This window comes from Arachis hypogaea, chromosome 20 (genome assembly GCF_003086295.3).
Source record: "Arachis hypogaea cultivar Tifrunner chromosome 20, arahy.Tifrunner.gnm2.J5K5, whole genome shotgun sequence".
Lineage (NCBI taxonomy): Eukaryota > Viridiplantae > Streptophyta > Magnoliopsida > Fabales > Fabaceae > Arachis > Arachis hypogaea.
In genome coordinates, this window is record NC_092055.1 from 41023167 (window position 1) to 41030128 (window position 6962).

Genomic DNA, 6962 nt, shown 5'->3' on the forward strand with positions numbered 1-6962 from the left:
CTATTATGGCTTCCTCCACTTGTTCTAATACAAAGCCATGTTCCTCATTGTCCACCGGAAGTTCTAGTGTCTCTTTCATGCTACACTCTTCTTTAGATTCTCTACATGTAGCCATGGGAGTACTTTGAATGCTCAAATGTTGGGAAGCTAATCGATTTATTACCTCGGTAAAGGCAGTCACAAATTCTAGTACTCCCCATTTCATCTCTCTTTGCCCTTGAAGAAGAACACCAATAATATCATGCATTGAACGTTGAGGTGGATGTGAGGCATCGTTATTTGGGAGGAAAGGTTCATGATAAGAGGGTGGTTCATCACTCTCCATCTTTTTCACTTGTTGCACAGCACACTTTAATTCCTTGTTCTCAAGTTGAGATTCTTTAGCCATGAAAGCTTCGGGTGCCATTCGGTTTACCGCTCAGTCCAACTAACGCAGGGTTACTTGAAATTGATCCATCATTTCCATGAGACGATCCCTTGACTCTTGTTCTGCTCGGATATCATAAGTAGGATCATAAGGCTCTTGGATTGATGGATATGGTTGTGGTGTATATGGAGGTGGTGGTCCTTGGGAGTAATTGGGTTAGAATTGGGGTGGATCTATGTATGGCTCATATGGCTCATAGGGTGGTTGATATGGTGGATAAAGGTTAGAATCATGTGATGATGTTTGGTAGTAAGGGGCTTGTGAGTATGGTGGTCCAGAGTTGTGTTGAGGAGGCGGTTCATAATCATATGGTGGGCCTTGTTGGTAACTACAAGGGGGTCCACCTTATCCATCATCTTGGTACGCTCCCTGGAATGGCTCTTGACTATAGTAATTTGGTGGAGGTTGGTTATAGCACATCGGAGGGGGTTGTTGCCAAGAGGGTTGATCAAATCCTTGTGGCTCCTCCCATCTTTGATTCTTCCAACCTTGATGCCTATTTTCATTATAGTTTCCATTCCTTACAACAACATTGGAACCAAACTCAAAGCGACGGGGGTGAGAACTCATAATAGCTAATAAAATTAAAAATGAACATAAAAGCAAATAAACAAGTAAAATAAAATATTTACAAAAATCAATAATAAGGCACACGTTTGTAATTCCCCGGCAACGGCGCCATTTTGAAGAGCGAAACTCTCGCGCGATCTAGAATTTTCACAAATAAATTCGCGTTGTAAGTATAGCTTCTAGACCGACAAGAATTCCTTTCTTACAAAAGTTTGGTTGTCACAAGTAACAAAACCCAATAAAACTTATAACCGAAGTATTTAAACCTCGGGTCGTCTTCTCAAGGAATTGCAGGGAGGTATGATTTATTATTGGTTATGTAAAAAGATATGTGATGAGCGAATAATTTATACACTTTTTGGCATTGTTTTTAGTATGTTTTTAGTAGGATCTAGTTACTTTTAGGGATGTTTTTAATAGATTTTGTGTTAAATTCACATTTCTGGACTTTACTATGAGTTTGTGTGTTTTTCTGTGATTTCAGGTATTTTCTGGCTGAAATTGAGGGACTTGAGCAGAAATCAGATTCAGAGGTTGAAAAAGGACTGCTGATGCTGTTGGATTCTGACCTCCCTGCACTCAAAGTGGATTTTCTGGAGCTACAGAACTCGAAATGGCGCGCTTCCAATTGCGTTGGAAAGTAGACATCCAGGGCTTTCCAGCAATGTATAATAGTCCATACTTTGGCCAAGAATAGATGACATAAACTGGCGTTCAACGCCAGCCTTCTGCCCGAATCTAGCGTCCAGCGCCAGAAAAGGATCCAAAACCAGAGTTGAACGCCCAAACTGGCACAGAAACTGGCGTTCAACTCCACAAATGGCCTCTGCACGTGCAACACTCAGGCTCAGCCCAAACACACACCAAGTGGGCCCCGGAAGTGGATTTATGCATCAATTACTTACTCATGTAAACCCTAGTAGCTAGTTTATTATAAATAGGGCCTCTTACTATTGTATTAGACATCTTTGGATCTTTTGATTACCTTATGATCCTCTGATCACGTTTTAGGGGGCTGGCCATCTCGGCCATGCCTGGACCTTCACTTATGTATTTTCAACGGTAGAGTTTCTACACTCCATAGATTAAGGTGTGGAGCTCTGCTGTTCCTCAAATATTAATGCAAAGTACTACTGTTTTCTATTCAATTCTTCTTATTTCTCTTCTAAGATATCCATTCGCACCCAAGAACGTGATGAAGGTGATGATTATGTGTGACGCTCATCATCCTTCCCCCTTATGAACGCGTGCCTGACAAATACTTCTGTTCTACATGAATTAAGCTAGAATGAGTATCTCTTAGATCTCCTAACCAGAATCTTCGTGGCGTACGCTAGAATGATGGCGGCATTCAAGAGAATCCGGAAGGTCTAAACCTTGTCTGTGGTATTCTGAGTAGGATTCAATGATTGAATGACTGTGACGAGCTTCAAACTCGCGATTGTTGGGCGTTAGTGACAGACGCAAAAGGAGGGTGAATCCTATTCCAGCATGATCGAGAACCGACAGATGAATAGCCGTGCCGTGACAGGGTGCGTGAGCATATGATTCACTGAGAGGAGGGGATGTAGCCACTGACAACGGTGATGCCCTTGCATACAGCCAGCCATGGAAAGGAGTAAGACTGATTGGATGAAGATAGCAAGAAAGTAGAGGTTCAGAGGAACGAAAAGCATCTCCATTCGCTTATCTGAAATCCCTGCCAATGAATCTACATAAGTATCTCTATCCCTTTTATTGTTTATTTTAATCTAATAAAATATCATGTTTAAATCCGCCTGACTGAGATTTGCAAGGTGACCATAGCTTGCTTCAAGCCAACAATCTCTGTGGGATCGACCCTTACTCACGTAAGGTTTATTACTTGGACGACCCAGTACACTTGCTGGTTAGTTGAACGGAGTTGTGTCCACACATAGTAAAGAGCCATAATAATGTTTCCATACAATAACAAAGAGTACTACATTAATGTGATCACAATTTCGTCCATCAAGTTTTTGGCGCCGTTGCCGGGGATTGTTTGAGTTTTCGGCAAGCTTTTGGTCCGGTAACATCAGTGCCAAGTTGGATCCGGCAACAGCACCAAGTTTTTGGCGCCGTTGCCGGGGACTGTTTGAGTTTGGACAACTGACGGCTCATCTTGTTGCTCAGATTAGGTAATTTTCTTTTTATTTTATTTTCTTTTCAAAAATTTTTCAAAAATATTTCTAAAATTTTCTCATCTGTTTTCGAAAAAAATTAAAAATGTTTTCAAAAAAAAAAAAATAAATTATTCTATGGCTTCAAAATTTTAAGAATGAATTCTAGTGTTTCATGAAGCATGTTGAAGCCTATCTGGCTGTAAAGCCATACCCAAACTGCTTTGGGATTGGCTAATCACTTCAGTGGAGTCATGCCCAATCCTTCTGGATAGGGTATGTCAGGCTTGTCATGTCTGAATTACACTCATATTTTTATTAAAGCTTGGCTGGCTATTAAGCCATGCCTGACCCTTTGATTGGAGCTTTAAGACTAACATGGCAAGATTCCTGGAATTCATATTAAAAATTTTGAAATCCTTATTGTTATTTTTCATATAATTTTCGAAAAAATCCAAAAAAATTAGAAAATCATAAAAATCAAAAATATTTTTGTGTTTCTTGTTTGAGTCTTGAGTCATGTTATAAGTCTGGTGTCAATTGCATATGCATCTTGCATTTTTTCGAAAATATCATGCATTCATAGTGTTCTTCATGATCTTCAAGTTGTTCTTGGTAAGTCTTCTTGTTTGATCTTGATGATTTTTTGTTTTGTGTCTTTTCATGTTTATCATATGCATTCTTGAATTCTTAGAGCGTAAGCATTAAAGAATTCTAAGTTTGGTGTCTTGCATGTTTTCTTTGCATTAAAAATTTTTTCAAAATTATGTCCATGATGTTCATCTTGACATTCATAGTGTTCTTGGTGTTCATCTTGACATTCATAGCATTCTTGCATGCATCACATGTTTTGATCTAAAAATTTCATGCATTGCATAATTTTCATGTTTTTCATAAAAATTTCAAAAATCAAAAAAAATATCTTTCCCTTTTTCTCTCATCAAATTCGAAAATTTGAGTTGACTTTTTCAAAAATTTTTAAAATCAAGTTGTTTCTTATGAGTCAAATCAAAATTTCAAATTTGAAAATCTTATCTTTTTCAAAATCTTTTTCAAAAATCAAATCTTTTTCAAAATTCTTAGTTATTTTCGAAAATTCCAAAAATATTTTTCAAAAATCTTTTTCTCATTTTAAATCATAATTTTCGAAAATCACTTAAACAATTAATGTTTTGGTTCAAAAATTTGAAGTTTGTTACTTGCTTGTTAAGAAAGATTCAAACTTTAAGTTTTAGAATCATATCTTGTGATTTCTTATGAATCAAGTCATTAATTGTGATTTTAAAAAAAAAATCAAATCTTTTTCAAAACTAATTTCAATCATATCTTTTCAAAAATATCTTCTTATCTTATCTTTTTCAAAAATATCTTTTCAAAATATCTTTTCTAACTTCCTAACTTCTTATCTTTTCAAAATTTGTTTCAACTAACTAACTAACTTTTTGTTTGTTTCTTAACTTTTTCAAAACTACCTAACTAACTCTCTCTCTCTCTCTCTAATTTTCGAAAATATCCCTCCCTTTTTCAAAAATTTCTTTTTAATTAACTAATTATTTTTATTTTTTATTTTTGAATTCAAAAATTTTCGAAAAATACTAACTAATTTTCAAAAACCAATTTTCAAAAATCACTAACTCTTTTTCAAAATAATTTTCGAAAATTATTCCTCCCCCATCTCATTCTATTTATTCATTCATGTCCTAACATCTCATCTCACATTCCAATCCTCACAGTTGTGTTTCTTCCTTTACATCACATCCTTTATCTCCCCCTCTTCTTCTACTTACAAAGGGATCCCCATACTGTGGTATAAAGGATCTCTATCATTATTATCATTTTTCTGGCCATTCTTCCTTATCATATGAGCAGGAGCAAGGATAAGAACATTCTTGTGGAAGCAGATCCAGAACCTGAAAGAACTCTGAAGAGAAAATTAAGAGAAGCTAAAATACAACAATCCAGAGATAACCTTTCAGAAATTTTCGAACAGGCAGAGGAGATGGCAGGCGAAAATAATAATAATGAAAGGAGGATGCTTGGTGACTTTACTGCACCTAATTCCAATTTACATGGAAGAAGCATCTCCATTCCTGCCATTGGAGCAAACAATTTTGAGCTGAAACCTCAATTAGTTTCTCTGATGCAGCAGAACTGCAAGTTTCATGGACTTCCATCTGAAGATCCTTTTCAGTTCTTAACTGAATTCTTGCAGATATGTGATACTGTTAAGACTAATGGAATAGATCCTGAAGTCTACAGGCTCATGCTTTTCCCTTTTGCTGTAAGAGACAGAGCTAGATTATGGTTGGATTCTCAACCCAAAGAGAGCCTGAACTCTTGGGATAAGCTGGTCACGGCTTTCTTAGCCAAGTACTTTCCTCCTCAAAAGCTGAGCAAGCTTAGAGCGGATGTTCAAACCTTCAGACAGAAAGAAGGTGAATCTCTCTATGAAGCTTGGGAAAGATACAAACAGTTGACCAAAAAGTGTCCTTCTGACATGCTTTCAGAATGGACCATCCTGGATATATTCTATGATGGTCTGTCTGAGTTATCTAAGATGTCATTGGACACCTCTGCAGGTGGATCCATTCACCTAAAGAAAACGCCTGCAGAAGCTCAAGAACTCATTGACATGGTTGCTAATAACCAGTTCATGTACACTTCTGAAAGGAATCCTGTGAGTAATGGGACGCCTATGAAGAAGGGAGTTCTTGAGGTTGATACTCTGAATGCCATATTGGCTCAGAATAAAATATTGACTCAGCAAGTCAATATGATTTCTCAGAGTCTGCATGGAATGCAAGCTGCATCCAACAGTACTCAAGAGGCATCTTCTGAAGAAGAAGCCTATGATCCTGAGAACCCTGCAATAGCAGAGGTAAATTACTTAGGTGAACCTTATGGAAACACCTATAACTCAACATGGAGAAATCATCCAAATTTCTCATGGAAGGATCAAAAGCCCCAACAAGGCTTTAATAATGGTGGAAGAAACAGGTTTAGCAATAGCAAACCTTTTCCATCATCAACTCAGCAACAGACAGAGAACTCTGAACAAAATGCTTCTAATTTAGCAAATCTAGTCTGTGATCTATCTAAGGCCACTGTACGTTTCATGAATGAAACAAGGTCTTCCATTAGAAATCTGGAAGCACAAGTGGGCCAGCTGAGTAAAAGGATCACTGAAATCCCTCCTAGTACTCTCCCAAGCAATACAGAAGAGAACCCAAAAGGAGAGTGCAAGGCCATTGACATAAGCGCCATGGCCGAACCTGTGAGGAGAGGAGAGGACGTGAATCCCAAGGAGGAAGACCTCCTGGGACGTCCAGTGATCAATAAGGAGCTTCCCTCTGGGGAACCAAAGGACTCTGAGGCTCATCTAGAGACCATAGAGATCCCATTGAACCTCCTTATGCCCTTCATGAGCTCTGATGAGTATTCCTCTTCTGAAGAGAATGAGGATGTTACTGAAGAGCAAACTGCCAAGTTTCTTGGTGCAATCATGAAGCTAAATGCCAAATTGTTTGGCATTGATGCTTGGGAAGTTAAACCTCCCTTGTTCATCAATGAACTAAGTGATCTGGATCAACTGACATTACCTCAGAAGAGACAGGATCCTGGAAAGTTCATACTACCTTGTACCATAGGCACCATGATCTTCAAAGCTCTGTGTGACCTTGGTTCAGGTATAAACCTCATGCCCCTCTCTATAACAGAGAAACTGGGAATCTATGGGGTGCAAGCTGCTAAAATCTCACTAGAGATGGCAGACAGCTCAATAAGACAGGCTTATGGACACGTAGAAGATGTATTGGTAAAAGTTGAGG